The sequence below is a fragment of the Haliotis asinina genome, chromosome 9, assembly GCF_037392515.1.
Source record: "Haliotis asinina isolate JCU_RB_2024 chromosome 9, JCU_Hal_asi_v2, whole genome shotgun sequence".
In the NCBI taxonomy this organism is placed as follows: Eukaryota; Metazoa; Mollusca; class Gastropoda; order Lepetellida; family Haliotidae; genus Haliotis; species Haliotis asinina.
Genome location: NC_090288.1, coordinates 6175234 through 6194834, shown reverse-complemented (window position 1 = coordinate 6194834; position 19601 = coordinate 6175234). Strand labels below are relative to the sequence as shown.

At 37.9% G+C, this 19601-nt stretch overlaps 1 protein-coding gene across 4 annotated transcripts in view; it reads right to left on the bottom strand.

Annotated features, from left to right (window-relative positions):
* The window catches only part of LOC137296902 (plexin-B-like), a 256296-nt gene that overhangs the window by 85365 nt on the left and 151330 nt on the right, over positions 1-19601 (bottom strand). For all 4 annotated transcript variants that reach the window (XM_067828790.1, XM_067828789.1, XM_067828794.1 and 1 more), the window contains one exon: positions 11529-11574. The gene's annotated coding sequence lies outside the window, so the exon portion shown is untranslated. The remainder of the gene's footprint in view (positions 1-11528; positions 11575-19601) is intronic.

Genomic DNA, 19601 nt, shown 5'->3' with positions numbered 1-19601 from the left:
CTTCATCACCTGGGTACTTTAGCAACCCTACCCATCTTCATCCATTATCCCAGCCCCATAAAGCTGCAGCCAGTGCAACAAATACACAAAGATCCAGGAACTCTAATCCTCGGGATATTTATTTACAACTATTCTGAGACTAAAGCCATTTGATTTATTGAGGTATTATGTTACATAATACATCACTGTTATGGAAAAGTCATGTCAACTATCTGACAAAGGAAAGCATGAATCGTCCTGCAACGGATCCACTGGTTAATGTATTGGTCAATACCTCTGATTTATACACATACGTTCATGGATTCATTGCAGGAGCTTGACAAGCAATCATGTTATAAGCTTCCCTTCACCAAACAAATTTTGTAGCAGACATCTTGAGGGAGTTGAAACTGACATGAAAAATCGGGTCTACCCTTCTCTGGGAATCTCTGGTTTTAGTCAAATCTGTAGCAAAACTGCAAATCGGTTATTTCATTAGAATGGTTGAATATACAACATATCCTAATTTGAAATGTTGTCATAAAAATGGGCCAATAATAAAAGTTGTTCCAATCTGTCAAATCTGTTTTTCATGAAGGTGATTTATATGAAGATAAAAAAGAATATGCTCAGAATGTTACCGTTACGGAATAAAACTGTCAAAATGTGCAAGCTTTGAAGGAAATATTGGCAAGTTTGATGACACCTATGGCAACCATTAAATGAATATGGTAAAACATTAGCAATTGCAGAACTTTAAGACAGTTTTGCAGAAACAATAATTTCAATATCCTTCAAAGTATTTTACGTCCTGATAACTTTTTCTCACATCTTGTAATGTCCGTTCAGGTGACAAGTCCCCATCATAAACAGTTATGCCGATTGCAGTAAAGTACACAAAAATAGTTCAAAGAGCATATGGCAATGATATGAGAACTTCAGGAATTTCTGAATTCATTCTGAAAAACTTTTGTTGGTCTTCACTGAGTTTATTCATTATTCAAGCGAGTGAGTGTGAGTTGAGTTGGACTTTACATCACATCGCCACTATTTCATCCATTCAGTGATGAGATAAAGTTTGCATTTATTACCGCAGCCCAGAATATCATTAAGGATATTTTGTCCAACATAGAAATGAAACATGACAAAAGTTCAATCAGATGACAATCTGAAACACAACATTAAACCCCATTTCAACTCACCTCACCATGGTACTCATCATGAACAATCTTCACACAATGTGGATATCAAGAAGGATTCAAACCAGGCTTCCATCAATTCTACACCTTAACCTCTGGGCTACCACTCCTTTAACCTTATAATAATCATATCACATGAAATACTAACACAAACACGTCAGTAATTTAGTAACATATACATATACGCCTCTTCTCAAAGATGACAAACCAATGGAAGTAATTTCTGTTTCTAATAAAACATCCCACATGCAAATCACGATATCAGTTTCCCCATTTCCCGGAAACATTTTGATTCGCAATGACGCGAGCACAACGTGCCACCTTCCTACCTCAAAGCCATCCACCTTGAAGCCATACCCTGATGACAATCTCTATTGACTCTAATAAAAAACATTTTCCACTCAACGACACATGAAACAACATCATCCCTTATCACCTTTGTCATCTTGATTCGCATGGTTGACTGACGTTCTTCCCTTACAGTATGTACTCTGTTGTTTCCAGCTAGTAGACACAGCCATAAACTTACTCATCACGGAATCTGTTCACACGTGTCATCAGTGACTCCACACGGCAACAAAACACTCTTCTTTATACTCAAGCATCAACAAGGCGCCTAAGTGCATTTTTAAACTCCTCCTACAAGACAGAGTGTTGAAATTAATCTGACCTTAAATCCTTCATCCTACTTGTATCAAAGGGTGAATTTTTGTAAGCCTTCAGGTACTACTCTCTCTTATCAGCGTAACTATTTGTTATCTAAAACATAAAGTGTAAAGGTTATACATTCTACTCTTATACTTTACACTTTCTGATGTCTACAAACAGCTGATGATCATAATGCTCAAACACTGTTGTCACTCATACTATCATCCACTGGTATGGCTTGCCCATGCTTTGTCATCATTGGCCATTGTGCTATAGTCAATCAGTCTTTGTTTTCTCCACTGATCAGCACTTGTGTTAATGATCATAAACTACACGAAGTGAGTGTTACAATAATAAGTCAGTGTTTTACCCATATCCTGGCAATAACGGGTAAATAATTCTATATCATATAAATGTCTGTCTATAAAAACAGAAAAAAACAGCTTATATAAATGACCACAGAATGAATACAATGTTAAAACTGATATTGATAATGCTGTGAAAATTCCAATAACCTTCCCATTCTATTTGTATAACATCTACTCTCAACCACGCCTGAAAAAGGAAAGCTAAATCGTTTATCAAATATGACAGTTGTGTCAACCATAATCTCTGAACTACCCAAACTTATGGTATTCACAACGATCATCCATATACAAAATCTGCTGCTGATGCTACAGAAAGTTAACAAACCCTCAGTGTATCTTACCTGTTCAAATGTGACGATGAATAATTTGATCACCACTGATATTTCAAAGTCCAGTGACACTAACACCAGTGATATAAACCTTCCAGTGAACAGTCACCCACCTGTAACTCTCCAACTCTCCTACCTGAAAAATCTACCTGTTCAGCTTACCTGTAACCCGCTTCACAGGTGAATGACAAATAATTAAGGTGTACGTCTCTTACATCACACTTGCAACAATGGAGGCTGATTAACAATAAGGTGGCAGGGGCAGACCGATCCCCCGATGAGGAGATCCCTAATTCTCTTCAGTAATACACCTGACTGTGTGATCCTAAACTGGGTTTAGTCATGGATGCCTGGTCTCAAGACGGAAAGATTCAACGTTGAGGGAGCCTACACAAATCCCCTTAGGGCAGTGAAAAGTGAAGTAAGGGGTTGCCGTGTTCAGTTGACAAGATTGGCCCTTACAATTGAATGCAACAAACAAGTACTTGTGATTACAATGTTTAATTTGCAGCCTGGGGCGGTTGTAGGTGGGTCGGCAGTTCACTGACTAATCGGCCCTGGGTGGAAGCTTTGTTGGTCTTAACTGTCCCCGGAAAACTTGGATTACAAAGCTTTCAATGACTAACATAAACTGTATAAAAATCACTTAATGTTACTAAGATACTATCACAATATTTATATTGACATAACTCTGAATAACTTTATGTGAAAGGAAACTAATCGCCAAATGAAGTAGCACCATGTTGAACAATATCATATGATGACTTACGGGTTTGTTATGGGCGAACCTAGAAAGATAGTCAGATGCAAAATATTGAACATAACACTCTGGAGAAAAAACTATGCTAATGAGACAGCCAAGGTTGTAAAATTTTGAAAATGAGACGTATCCATCAAATAGGACCAGCTCATCTAGAAAGACAAACTAATTAGCCGAACTTACAGAATATTTGTCTGCTTCTTCCTTTCAGAAATGTAAACTTTGTTTTGAGAAACTGTTTTTACAACTGGTTTAATTAATCTTGTCTCGGGAACTTGATTCTTAATGTTCATGTTTCCAGAACCAAAATTACAAAAAAAAACTAACGAAAACACACACATAATAAGTGATGTCGAAATTACTGGCGACAGTTTAAGCCACACAGAGCAAAACCAAGGAAGAAAAACATTTTCCAAAATCATTTTTTGGGGCATTTCTCATGTCACACCATGTTACAAATGTCAGTTGTATAGAAACTGTAATAACTTGAGCAGAGCACATGCTGAGGTTTTTCTCAACACCACGACAAATTGCATCCCTGGATCCATGCGTCTGCGTGCTACTTTCTGTGAGGCAATTTTTCAGATAAATAGGCAGAGTATAGCCTGGTGTCTATGCGCATTCCTGTTCTGTCAGACAAGCTAAACAATCTCCAGCCCAAACCAGCATGGAGTGTTCACACACTGAGCTGAAGGTTCCTACTAGTTTCTTGACAACATACCATTACTGAATTTATTTTCAGTGTCAACACGTTCTTTACATATGAGTGACAGGAGAAGGTTTCACTTCCTTCAAGCAACAAATCCAAATGGGTTAATCGTTTTTTTTATTTAAAAAATTCGCTTTTGAGATAAATGATGCTTATAATGTCTATATCATCTTCTAGATATTCTCAGGCTCTTTTAGAAGTCTTCAGATATGCTCGTTTTGAAGATCTTGAACACTTTATACAGCACATACTGCTATTATCTATGTGTCTTTGCTAACTGAAGCATTCATCGGTCCGACAGAGCGGAGAGATGCAGCAAGATGCACCAGCAGGGAGCATTCTCTGCCACTGTGTGATGTCACGACAAACACTTCCTATCTCCATAGATCTGGCTGTGAGGAATGTGTTCCTACCCAGGTACAGTTGTCTCCCATTGCCAACTCTATTTCTTACAGATTAATTCACAAACATAAAGAACTGGTCTCCTGCATCCCATGCGTCTGACTAACAGGATTGGGTGGTCAGGCTCTCCACCTTTTTTTGACAGAAGCCATCATATCCCGATAGCTTAGATTGATGCTCATGCTGTTGATCGTTGGATTGTCTTGGCCTGACTCAGTCATTTACAGATCACTGCCACATAGCTTGAATAGTGCTGACTGTGGCATTAAACAAACAGAAAAAAAAAATCAACCATAGTTACAACCTAAATTAGAAAGAATTCTTATGCTACTTATTACAAGATTATGAGATGATTATATGTACATCTCTCCATGAATGTGCACTGTGGATATCTCAGTAGCATTTGAAAAAAGGAGTTGGGATTTCTTTACTTCAGGAATATTTTAGCAATATCCCAAGTGTAAAGCCCAATATTAGTGTCCCCAGCATGATAATTCTGGAATATTGCTAAAAACAGACTAAAACCATACTCGCTCACCAACAGCAGCAATATTCAAACATAGTTCGTACAATGAGAACTCAATCTGGACCTTTGTGAATGAGAGCAAGTCCAAACCACAAGGCCACCCAACCTCTATGGTATTTTAATTTTAAGTGTCAGCCCAAATGGTAATGCATTAGGGTATATTTGAAAAAGTCATGAGAAGACAACCAGCCCTGACAACATTTCATCAACCCTCTTAAACCTGCGCATACTAAGAAGTCAATCAATGGCTGACACAACTCTGCTTCTTCATGTAGTTGCCCGTGGCAGTTTACTTGTACAAACCTTCATTCACTGTCACGTCTTCAAGAATGTTTGTTCAAGTTATGTGATCTATCAATTATAACACAGTGTCACAGTGGAAAACCTGTTTATTTAGAAAACACAGAATGATCATTAGATCCATATATTGACCATGCGAGGAATCGAACTCAGGTTAGGCAAACCCACTCTAACTTTTTTATTACCCACTTTGCTAACAAACAACAAAATAAAGCTATTGTAAACATTAAATATTGAAGCCAGAGAATAAAAAGTCAGAACGTCAATGAAATCTGTTTAGTCAGATTATCAAACAGCTATGAAAATTATACAAATGTTTCAATGATAATTACTGGTGACACCAGGTTTTCGTGAAACAAGAAAACATGTCTTGCTCTTCCAGTAACGTCTGTCACATTCGCTCTGTATCTCAATACCTTCAACCCCATCTGTACAATAGATTCCCCATTCTCTTCCCACAGAGGTTACTCCTGTCATATCTTACTACATAGCCTCTGTTCTAATACGGCCATATTTCCCGGTCATCGAGAAATCCAATTGCGGCAAAAAATCGCAACAGGAATTATCTCCCTTGTTACTATCAACTCAAAACACGCAGTAAATAGAGTTAACTCCAATATGGCAACCCTATGTTCGGTACTTCATGTTTAACTGAACATTAGAAACTGGCAACAGAGAGTGCAGAGATCAATCGTCACAATGTGTTTGTAGAAACAAAAACTGGTAGTGGCAAGTTTTCCCGATGCATTCGGAAATTACTGTGATCTTGCAAATGATCACTCTTGAAACAACGTCTAAGACTGCACAACTAAATATGAATGCCTCCAATCGTGAGTCTAAACACTCGCCCCATGAAAGGGGCCGTATTAGAACAGAGGTTACATAGGAAGATATGACAGGAGTAACCTCTGTGTGAAGAGAATGCACATTCCTAATCTCCCTCCAAAATCAAAGTCAAGATTCATTCTCATATTCTTTCATCAAATGCTATTGCCTCTTCTGCACATGGGCACTGGTTTACGACACTTTTAGCAATATTTCAGTAATATTATGGCATGTTGCACACAAGAAATCAGCTTCACACACTGCACTATGTCAGGTCATGGACATCATTCTCAAACACCACCCCGACATTGAATGAATGTGTACTGCAAAGAGGATCTGTTTTAGAATCATTCAGAAATGTCTTTAAAAGTTAACATAAGTGTGTCACTGATTTCCTGAAGAGTTGGAATCAATTCCACATTCTTCTATGAAATGTTATTGCTTCTACTGCAAGACAAGACAGACACGAAGACTGACCATCAGGAACCATACCGAAACCAAAGACCAGGAACCCCTTGCACTGACAGATCTCAACAAACAGTGGAATGCCCCTTCTTCATCTCCTCACAAGCAGGACCAGGGATGTTATTGCAACTATGGCAACCTCAGTGCAACTGTCATGGGACCTCATTCTTCTCATGAATCAGTTCAAGTGGGCAAGCACATTTCCAAGGTTCGTAAACGAAGCTGAAATACTTTCTCCATTACCGAAACCGACTCTTGAAAACTCTTACACCTTCTGACACCCAGCTCTCCGGCAGGCGTAAAGTGCGAAAAAAAGACCATTATTCCCATGCAAAGGGATGATGATAGTAGAGAGCCCCACATAGAAAGGAACTAGAAACAGACAGCAAGGAACTTCATAATATGGCAAAGCATATTGATTCCAGTTCAGTTCCTGAGCAAAATTGAAACAAAAAGGTCCAGTTAAAAAAATAGACAGATGGCCTGAATTACAAGTTGGTTAATTACTCCATGATTGCAGCCAGACAATTGTCTGTGGCCAAATTGAAACCTGTCTGCAGCGAAGACAACAGATTCTATTTTCTATGGTAAATGACATGAGATGAATGAGGGAGAGCCTCATAATCAGTGTCAGGGCAAATTCAGAATTCGGAAATTGGGAAATTCATACTGCTACATTCAGCCTCGTCTTGCATATGGAACATAAGTATTTTATGCAGGAAAATCAATAAAGAAAATGTAAAAACAAACCTACCACTCCAAACATCATTTACAAAAAATAACTCTTGAGGAAAAAGCCATCATGTTATATATGATTTTATAAACTGCAAAGTAAGTAAATATTTTGTTTAACAATGGTTGACTTCAGCATAATAATGAAAATCACTTGACATTTTAATTATAAATGATTCTATGAAAACAGTCAAATGCAAAACATATTTTGGATACAGCAGATGAAGGCCTTCCAGAACAATATCTGTCTCGTACTAGAGCTATTCAGATAAAATACATGAAGAAAGGTGTTGGTGATGGAGGCTGCTTCAACTTCAGCAAAGTCCACAAACATTATTATCGTTTTCAGGTGAATCAAGGATTTGAATCCTTCATATGTAAGGGAAGCAACTCCACTAAATCTTCAGTTTTGTAAGTGTGCTGATATCCTACTCACCAGTGGTATGCAGACTTTTGGTGTTCATGAGTTATCTCCCTTAAAACCACCCACAAAACGAATGTCGGAGCTGGTGTAGAAAGAACCACACTTGCAGAGAGGTGGCAAATATAAATCACTCAACTGAGAATTCATGGCATTCTGCGTATTGGCAGAATGAAAATATTACATTTAGCACAAGCATAAAACTTGACATTTATGCTTTAACAAATCAAAACCTTTTTGTTCCGATTTTACCCCAAAGTAATGTTCAGTGCATATTGAAATGCGTAAGGATTACGTTGTGGTTTTAAAGCGATTACATATCAACTGATCTGTCTTCAATTTAATCAACTAGTCTCAAAGTATGTACCAAGATTACTAGGTAATTCTCCTCTACAGCCAACGATAACATGATGGCAAGTATATATACAGCAATTACTGCAAGTCCTGCACTTGAAACTGATTGCACATGTGCTTTGGAAATGAGACTTCCCCTCTATCAATCCACAAGGAATGATGGTGCACGAGGACATGAAGCTCATCTAACCTTGATGTACTTGTCTAAAGTTAGTCACTTAAATCTGGCTTGTATGAGATACGCCTATCGTATAGACTCAAGAGAATTCTGGGAAATCCATTGATGGAAATGTATCTTGGAGTTATTGCATTGGCTATGCTACTACACGATGAGTAATATCACGGTGCCGCAGACTGATAGACTCTTGTAAAGTACCTACCGATGACCACTGAAAAGAACCTAATTTGATTGAGGAATTAATGCTTCTCTCAAAAGTGAAAATGTATTTCCATTGCCATTGTGGTAACTGAAATCTAATTTTGAGAGAGTGTGCATTTCATGCCTTAAACTGATTATGGAAACACGCTGAATGCAATAGGTACGGACATAAAACATATTTGCATCCTGATGAGCTGACATTCTAACAGTGTCATGAAACACAAAATAGATGTGTGATTAAAGTCACAAGGACTGCTTATACACATCCTGAGCTGAAAGATCTACATAAAACAAACATAGGAACCAAGAAGATTATGTCTTTAAGATCAGTAGAATCACTAGCAGGAGAGTTACCAAGTGCCCTTTTAAAGATCTTGGGTATAATAGGGTCCTGGACAACAATCAAGTCTGGACAACTTTGTTCTGTGTAACGCCACTCTCAGCAGTATTATATGATCTTGGTCTGTAAATAATCAATTCTGGACAAGGCACTCAAGTGATCGACATCGGGAGCATCAGCCTGTGCTATTACTCCGGACAACAGATTCCAGTGATCAACTTTGTGATCATGAATCCATGCCACAGGGTCCTGACACTCAGACAAACAAGGCATCAAGCCTAAACACAGAACAATTAGGAACCAGTTCTATTCCAGAATCTCTATTGTTGACATAGAGTACAGTACTGTACAAAGTCAATCAACCTATTAATCAACTCTCAAAGTGTACTAATACAGGAATGGTGTAGAAACAACTTGAATGTAGCATCTGGAAAATATTGCACATATAATATGAAACAAACATAATTCAGCAATATTACAACAGTATCACAGATGCTTGGGAATAATCATCTGTGTGCCATGACAGTCAATGAAGCATGTGACATGGCTGGGATGATGTACAATCATCCATGTTGAACGGCCAATCCCAATGTTTGTCAGTTCTGAGATTCCAGACTTATCTGACCTTCGCTTCCCCTGAGGACACTTGTAACACTGTCTATTCAATATTTCCCACAAGACTAACATCAGTGTTTTATCTCTCACAACAAGACAACCAGAACATATCACAGGTTGTTTCAACCTAGTGGTTTTAATTCACTTGACCGAAGTAAACATATTCATAATGAGAGATATTTTACTCTACTTCAGTTTATTGTCAGCAATCAAATTGCATTCCAAATCAAAATCATTGATACTCAAAGAAGAAAGAACATCACATGACCAGTTCCTACAAAACCTCTTCAAGCACACAACTACTCTTCAGAGAGTCCCAAAGGGTTTTCTCAGCTACATTGCTTCTCCCCAATATCTACATCAGCTACAACTGTTTTCTTGTCCCAAAGTGTGTTCTGGACCAACGCTAATAACTCTGACATATCCACACAACGGAGACTCCATCTATGCACCCCAAGACATCATGCCTCATTTCCATGCTACACCCATTTCGCTCACAAAGTTACACCAATATATGACCTGTCTCAAAGAGTTCTCCCCAGAAATTACCCACAATGACAGCTCCTAACACATAACTGAATGTGTTCTTGTGTGCTCTACACTGTAATGGTTACCACATGTTCGGCCCTTGGGGAAAGAGACCAGGTACCTCCTAATGCTGAAGTGAATGTCATTTGTATTATAGAATCCCAGCTTAACCATGAACTCCGTGCATCAGAGGTTATAAAAATCGTGTTGTTTTTAGTGCACGGAACACCAGTCCTGTCTCGCCATGACTCGCTTGTGATAGGGAGGTTCCAACACTGCATAATTTAAACTGAAATATGATATTAATGACTGCCAAGCCCAGGCTTCAAGATGAGAAAAACATTATGTGTATCTGATCAAATTCTGCCCCCAAGATACAAAGTCTGTGAGAAACAGAATTGAAACACTCTAAAGCTAAGAACAATGTTCATGATTGAACAGTTTCTCACAGCATGTCACAATATATAGTCCATTAGGCAAAATACCATTCTACATACTCTTGTCAAATACATGTTCCCTAATAGCAGCAAGCTTTTCAATAGTCATTACTAATAATCATCATGAATTTGACGGAAATGTCAACGAAATGTCAGGTCAGACATTGCTGAACATGTTTGCATCAGAATTAGGACACTCTGTACTCATTCTATCCTCAACCACCTGTTTAATCATGACAAAAAACAACTTTATAAATGCTGCTATTATAGTGATGTACATGTATCACTTACACCATTAACAAAACTGGAACTGAATGCTCACCATCTTTCAACAGATAATGATAAGTCCTCCAATACATCATCTCAGAAAAGATATTGCAAAAATTGCCCAAGCTATGAAGTAGACTTCATCACAGTCACTGAACTGCATCATTTTCCCTTCCATGGCCCTTTTCTGGAAAGTTACAGACATAAAAAAAGCAAGTCTGTATTTCCTCAGGCCTAAGTCTCCCATCTAACAAAATTTCCTTTGGTAATTCCAAATGAATTATTTGTTTCTTTCAAAAGTATGAATGTTCAGAGACTAAGCAGTAGTCTAGTGATGACGCAAAGATGTTCTACTATGAAATATATTGTATAAATCCTTAGTATCTAACCTTCAAGTGTCACTAAAAACATCTCTACACCATCCCCTCAATCATGCACCAGCTTCAGCCAAAACTGTTTCAAATATTGAAAAACAAAATTCCATAGGATCATCAGTATAATCTGAGCAAGCAGAAGTTACAAACATGAATGTCCATTTTGTTTATAGAAGAATTGTTCACACATTCCTTTACATAAAAAAACACAATTTTGCCAAATATTACAAATATTACACTTGTACCCAAACCTAAGAGGACATTCTTACAAAAAAAACCTAAAAAAAAAACCCAGATGCTCTAAACGTCTTAACGTCTTCTTTATTCCTAAAAGACAAAGCTGAGCTGATCAGAGAGACACAATGACAAAATAAGATTACTGCAAGAACAACACATATTTCTTCAAAGACATAACACAAATGAAAGATTAAGTTTTAATTATGACTTATTTTCAAAATTCCCAGGAAGTTGTTGCATTTAGCTGGCACCAGACACTCAGCTATGTGCAAAAGACATTAAACTACAGGAAACAATGTTCAACTGAAGAACAATAACTGCAGATAATACTTACCAAAACACTTATCCTCACATAGAGCACCTGCATGTATTCACAGCATCTATGAACGGAAAAAGACAAATATTTATCAATGCATTCATAGTTTTTAGACGAGCTTTCCATCACATCCTGCCTGCAAACTGTTCCAGGAATCCTAATATAATGTCATATCACTAACCTTTCATCATTTTCGTGCACGTCTTCAGGAAAACAGTTTTACACCAACAGAATCTGTCTTAATGTTCTGACAGCCTGACATTAGAATGTTGGAGACATTCTCAGTTTTCTTTCACTGAATCCAACATCACCTGCTTGTGTTACACTAAATAGCTGCATTAATCTCAGTAAAGTTGCAGTAAACAGAGACAGACAATACACATGGTAAATTCTCTGACAGTATTTATCACAATTTGTCCATGATTCTTGCAAAAGCATCCTCATCTTACAATTGTTGGTTCCATGGCATGAAACAAACTTGGAACTCAATGTTATAGATGCTCTTCCTGTTACATAAACATATCTGGGCAATGACAATTTCTCCATAAATTCGTTCCATACTAGAAAGAGTGGGGACATGGTAAAATGAAACTATAAACAAAAGAGAAAGATATATTGCTGAAATGAATAACTGTATTACTGATTAAACAAAATCTACTTTATCACTCAGCACTATGAAATCATCCTTACCTAAGCCTAACAGCAATGCCCCTTGAACACAAACAACACTATCTGCAGGTCTACAGGTTACTATTATAGAAAATTAATCCAAACTACCACAATCTATAAAATTCCAAAGCTATACTGGTTTGACACTTATGCTTCAAAACCACCACTGCTATGTAAGTTCAGCATGAGCAAATTCAACCAATCAGAGGCTACCACTCCTGTCTGTATCCAACAACATAAAGCTGTTGCTAGGTGGGCATGAAATCTGGTGATGTCCACACCTTCTTATAAACACCAAATGGAGATGCTTATGGAATGACTTAATTCATCATTTTTTATCAAAAACTTGTATAGCTGGAAAGGGCAAATGGTACGAAAATATACATTCTCACATGCAAACATTCACGCCTACATAAGCAAACCTTCAACGGAATCTTTTTCCTTTAAATGAATACTTGTACTAATTACCAAAGACTAATTAGCAATGGGGGCACTTTGACATTTTCTGTTCAGCAGAATTCTTCTTCCTTGCAGTCGAACAAATGGGATGACAGTTTTCAAATGAATCATTCAAAAGTGTTTTTTTTTTCATTAGACTACTTGCACAAATGAGCTATATGAAATGTCACTTTTTACTTTGAAACTTTAGAGTTCCATCAATGAAATTTGAGAGCTGGAAACCAAATAATCACCAGCCTGGCCCTCAGCTCAGCAACAGAAGGACAAATTGAAGTGGCACTAATGATTAAACCCCCATAAAAATAATAATGAAGGAATTTAAATTCCAGGAAAAATTGGCACATAAGAGATGAGAGGCTTTCTCCTGCGTCAACATAGAAGAAATGCAACCTGGCATCAAGATCAAAATGCAGTGTCGCCCTATGCGGTGAACTTCTTTGAGTAAGCTTAAGGTTAATACAACACATTACAAAATTATTAATACATTTGGGCAACACATATATTAAGTAGAATAAACATGAGCCTTTCTGTATTCACAGATTCTTAGGTATATATTAGTTGAGAGTACAATTTCGACTATCAAATATTGTTAAGCAGGTGAAGATGCAAGGTGTTTGTGACAATGGTGATGATCCTGAACAGGGACATCTGTGAAAAATCTTCCTGCCTTGCAATGCTAGAAAGTATTGGTAGAGTACTACTATTAGCCATGCAACTGACAAGGAATATCTGGTGGTGAAGAGCACTTCTGTTCTTGCCTTGCAGTTCATCAAAGCAAATGGTAGAGGAAACTATTACCCACACAACTAAAATAGGAGTATCTGATGGTGTAAAGGACTTGTAATGAATTTTAAAGATGTTTATTGTGTAACAACAGACACAATACAGTATTATGGCAAAGATGTAACAGAGGTATGGTTTTTGCTGGTTATCATATTTTTCTTCGATGCTTCAAAACAAGGTATTAAGGCAAACCAAAACCTTGCTTCAAATGTGAGTGTTGGTTACACAGTGAGTGTCACTTTTCCTTTGTCGAAGAAGTAGAATCTTCCTTAAAGCATTTCCATGTTTTTCCGTGTTTTTGTGCAATTATTACCAATCAAGAGCAGAGATATCACATTACTTCTTTCTGCAGCCATCACAAAATTAGCAGTTTGAAATAAGTTTGCACCCATTTGCATCCTGAATTCAAAACTTCAATACATCAAAAACCAAAGCTCTAAGAAATGGAAACAAACAAAGGAAGGAAAATTTTTTGCATGCATGCAGATCTACAAGGAATGTCTCCAGAGAGGGACAATACTTCCCACCATGGGCCATTTTTGGAACTGTCTTTTCAGATACACTACAATCTGAACAACTATGACAAGATGTGAAATGGCATTCAAACATCATGTTCAAGATCTTTGAACTTGCTTGTTCATGTGACTGCTAGCACTAATCCAGTTTAATGGTGACAATTAAAGTACGATTCCATACTTTAAGACCTTATACCTCTCAGACAAGTCATACTGACTTTAAAAAATGGCCTGTCTTTGTCTCATCATCTGTTAACATCTTTTGATATGATGGGATTAGAACAACCATCATTGTCCTACAGGCAGACACTCTATCTGCTGGACCATATAGGTACATGTATATTTCTGTTACTACAACTCCTGCAGAACATGTGATTGAAAACAAATTACATTTTGAAGCAAACTCGTCCAAAACAGACACATGAATTATTGTTGGACTTGATAAGCAAAGTAAAGTAAGAGAGTGTGAGTGAGTATGGTTTTATGTCACTTTTAGCGATATTCCAGCAACATCATGGCAAGGGACACCACAAATAGTCTTTACACATAAGTAAATTACGAAAGGATGAGGACAAATCACATTCTTTCTAACACCTGACGCATTGCTCTAATAAGCCTACTTTCCTTTTAGCATGTGATTATGCCAATTTTCTGTGTGATTTATCCCGATTTACCCTGTGATTTATTCCCATTTATCCTGATATCAAATGCCAATTGTGGTGTTGTTCTGCTAAATGGAATCCTAACAAGATTGACCTTCAGAATCAGTGAGTATTTCAGTATGTCTTTTGTTGAGATTTTTTTACTGAGCTCATAGTTGTTAAAAGAATAAATCAAAGGAATGAACTGAAAAATACTTCTCCAATCAAGGATCTAATCATCTTTGATGCCTGAAAAAGCATTCGACCATTTCCAAAAAGTAGAGTAGCATTGAGTGCATATGGAATGGCATTAATTATATACTGCAAGAACACGATCAATGTGTAAATATAGTTTCACATACTGGATAATGTTCAAATATCAGATTTCATATATGCGATATCATCAGTGAAGATGGTTTTAGACTCCTTTTTGCAAAATTCCACCAAAATCAAAGCAATGGATATCAGAAATGGGCTTCACACATTATGAATCGAACACAGATCTTCATTGTGATGAGGGAACACTTAAACTGCAAGGCCAGTGTGCCACTCTGAATATATGGTGCTTTTAGCCATACTGAACTGATCTCACAGTAAGGGTGAATGAGTATGGTCTTATGGTGATTTTAGCAATATTCCAGCAAAATCATGGTGGGGAAGACTGAAATTAGGTTTCTCACATTGTACCCAGGTAGGGAGTGAAGCCCAGGTATACAGCATTGCTAACTAACACTCCACCACATTAAATACAGTGAGTATGGTTTTAATCTTGACAATACTGAAGCAGACTCAGCGTAAGAGACACAATAAATAAGGCCTATGTATGGTACTGAAGAGGGACTAAAACTTAGGTCTATAGTATAACAGGCTAATACCTCAACTACTTTGTTATTGAAGAGCGATAACAGAATCTCATGCTGCCTTCAACAATACTCCAGAAACATCACCATAGGCCTCTTACATTCTGTCTACACTGGAAGAAAACACAGACCTTTGATGATGAGTGAATACCATACCTACTGTGCTACTCTACAACCTCCAGAACAATCAGCACACATCCAAACCACAACATGTTCTCTGTTCTCTTCACACCATTAGCTGCACCACATCTGGTATTTTTTTTAATCAAGTCCTGCATGCACAGCCCATCAAGCAAAACCACTTAACAGAAGGCAAGGTGCATCCTAATCCCCAGCTTGCTTAAATTCACTTGCAAAATGTGAGAGGATTTGGGAATATCTTCAGCTCAATTTCATAATTCTAACAAATCTTCAATTTATTTGTGTCGGTTGAGATTCTAGCTAAAAGCTGCCATCTCGCGATCACCCCCCTGATCAGTCCCACTGCAACAACGTAACGACATCGCTGACACTTGTGTAATCCCCAACTTCAACAACGCTCCTCGATGAAGAAACAATGGACTTAACAGCGGGATCTTTGTAATTAAATTTGAACACACTTTCCCCTCTGCAACTGAGCTGGACTCAAGACAATGGAACTATCAGACCTACTCGGCACATTTTTCGTTTAAAGACATGAGCACTGCACTGACTCATAAATGCCAGTTTTAATTAGGAATTTATGAAAAACAGTTGTTAATATGACACTTGCCGTTGACTTAGACATGTTATTAACATAGCAAAGCTGCCTTGTCATGTGCTATGAAACTGAATCAGACACATCGCATGTGTCCAATGATTACCCTGCAAACACTGACAAGTAGCCGAATATCCAGTCTGGCACAAAGGAACTCCCACTGCAAATCATATTGTGTTATTTTACTGCCATGGTGATGAAGATCTTGGCCCTTCAGAACAATAGGAAATGGACGGGTGTACCTCTGAAGGGTCGTTGACCACATTGGCTTGATGACACGGTGTACCGGTGTCCTCCATGTTGGTCCTCCTGTACAAGTCATTGATGTCACAATGTCTGAAAGGTCAACCACTCCTGGTCTCCATGTTTGACGAATTTTTTTTTTATCTGTTGTTTCATGGCTGTTTTACAATAGCACCTGGTAAATACTGGAATGTGGGCCAGACAAACAAATGACTGACATCACGAGCATAAGTCCCAAAAGTAGGGTAACTATTTTCACCATCCAAGTAAGTGATCTTCTTTACGATTCTTGATTTTTTGACTGGGATGCGATGACATACATCAATGATGTCACCAAGCCTGACCATCTGCTCAATGTGACAAGAAAATGGTTGAAGACATAGTCTTAGCCATATTCATGATGCGGATAAACAAACATAGACAGTTCTCACCCTAAACTCCACTACGTAGACAAGAGTGAGTGAGTGTTTTACACCACTTTTAGCAATATCAAAGCAGGGGACATCAGACATGAGCTTTATATATTGTACTCATGTCAGGAATCGAACCCAGGTCTTCAATGTGACAAGCAAACACTATCCACACCACCACCTCAGGGAGAGAAGAATAGGATGCTAAAGACCAATTATATTTTGACACAGGTGTGCTTGTGAAAGCTAACAGCAATCACGATATCTGAATATTTTTGTAATGTGACCATTCAGTTAAAGCTCCTAGCCCTCCAAACAACAATTTTCCACTATGCCATTGAGTTGACCCTTAACATATGACACAAACATGTCTTATCATTAGCATGTTTGATCACAGTAAAATTAGCTGTTGTCTCTATTTCAGAACCAATACTCTACCACCAGTAATCACTCACAAAGCAATGAAAATTAAATGAAATTACACTGAAGTGACAGTCATGCTTATTAATTAAACCTAAAAAAAGACAAGACAATAAATTAGTAATTCTCATTGTAGATTCAATATTGCTTTAATTGAAAGGAAAACATGACCAAAACCTTTCTGCAGAACAAAATATGTTGTTTTTTTTCTGGCAAAGAAATGCAACTGACTCAGTCATTAGGGAAATTAACTGATTCCCATCAAAGCGGCAAGAAAATGCGCTGCAAACAGTGTCTCTCGCTCCTGTAGTATTCCCATATAACACATAGCCTAGTCTGCATACATTAACAAATGGGGTCTTTCACTCTGATCATCAAGTCAGTCCCATTTAAAAGTCCATGGAGAGCCTTTCAGTGGTGTAATGGCTTGACAATGACGGAGAAGTTACTGGTAGGGGACCTCATGTCTCAGTAACTACTATTAAGGGACAAAACGGTCCCTTGGGTTCTCTACGCTTACAGTCGCCCATCTGTTGGGTTTAGCATTGAATCTGAGACTAAAGGACATAAGGGGGCTGACCAAAGTATTGACTGCTCCTGGACCTTGACTAGCTTGGACATGGGTCAAATAGTTAATGAGAGGGGGGTCATCAGATACAGAAGGGAGGGAGGGAGGGGGTATGAGGGTGGGGTCATCCCTCACAAGAAGATGGAGCTGTAGGATTGGGATGGTTGAAGGTTTGATGGCAAGGGTGAGGGTGTCATTAATAATGAGTACAATGGCATTTGTAAGACAGCAGCATCTTCTGATTGGAACCATCCACAGTAAAAGTCTTGATGAGGGTCAAGTCACTGGAATCCCCACTGGATGTGGTGTCAAGGATGTGGTTTAGCCCAACCACAAGAACATTTGGGAACATTTGGATGTGACCGTAATCAGCAATCACCTGATTTCAAATGCACACAGGAATGAAGAGAAATGTGGCTGAGCTGACTCAAGTCCATTTGTACAATTTGTACATATGTATCCAATGTAATGTGAATAACAAATTGCCTGCTTTTGAATTTGGTGCTACAACAGCATGTGGTTTTGGATAATGTAATGAATATATATGTTTTAAAAACTTATTTGTACTTTGTGCTTAAAATGTGTGTAAATTCAGACTTGATCTCATTGTTATATGACTGGAACAATGCTGGTGTGACAGAAGTGCAACTCCACTAAACATCTGTACCCACTAAAGATGGGAGACAAAACTGCTACAAGAAGTTATGATACTAATAGATTATTACAGAGACAAAGACGATAATGGAGATGACGACATATGCTGCTGCTGCTGCTGATGGTGATAATGATGATACGTTAATGACACTCTAGCAGAAGCTTTTCAATTTCAAATAATCTGTGCACAAATACATTCTATTAACTATGAGATGTTTAGTAAAGGGTCTACAAACTATTGTCCTTGCACCTTCTAAATTACTGTCTGAAAGTCAGAACCCCATGACACAGCCACTATATACTTGGCCAGACAATTGGCAACATTTGTTAGAGAGCCTGACCGCAAGTCAATTTTGACTGCTCAGGCTATATAGATAAGCAAGGTGGAGAGATTATGGAACAAAGCATCTGAATAATCCTAGTAAACCCTTTGAGTAGCACTGAATGAGGCAGAACCATCGTCCTGTCACTGATCAGAGTTATGGAGAAAGTAAGAAAACGGAAACAAAGATAAAAATGTCATCAGGAACTAGAACAAGAACAAAACCAATTCAAGACATTCTGGCTGACAGGTCCAGCTATAGCTATTGGACATTATCAGTTATCAAGAGAACATCCCACCACAGAAATACCATAGCTGAAATTTAACGAAGTCTCTCGAAACATGACAAACACCAAGGTAATTTGGATAAAGTCAAGGTCACCTGGACCAAAAAGGTAGATTACCACCTGACAATACAACAAACTGACATCAAAGTCCTTTAGCTAAAGACAAGGTCACCAGAAAAATAGGACGGGGAACACCACCTGACAGAGTTAAGCTGGCCGAACCAGTTAGGAGCAAAAGAAGATTTAATTTAAGGTATTATCATGAACTGATCTCACTGTGGCTCCCAGGATCAAATGCTTTGTGGGAAGGGTCATCAATTAACAACACCGAACAGGATGACAGTGGCATTAAAATGGCAAAATGAGAAACGTATAGCACTAAGAAGGATTGATGACTCAAAAACAATTGATTATACTGAAAACAAAGACCATAATATAACATATTATGCCACATATTAATTACAAGGCATTCAAATATACTTTAGCTATATATATAGAACTGGTAGCACTTATTCAAGGCTGCT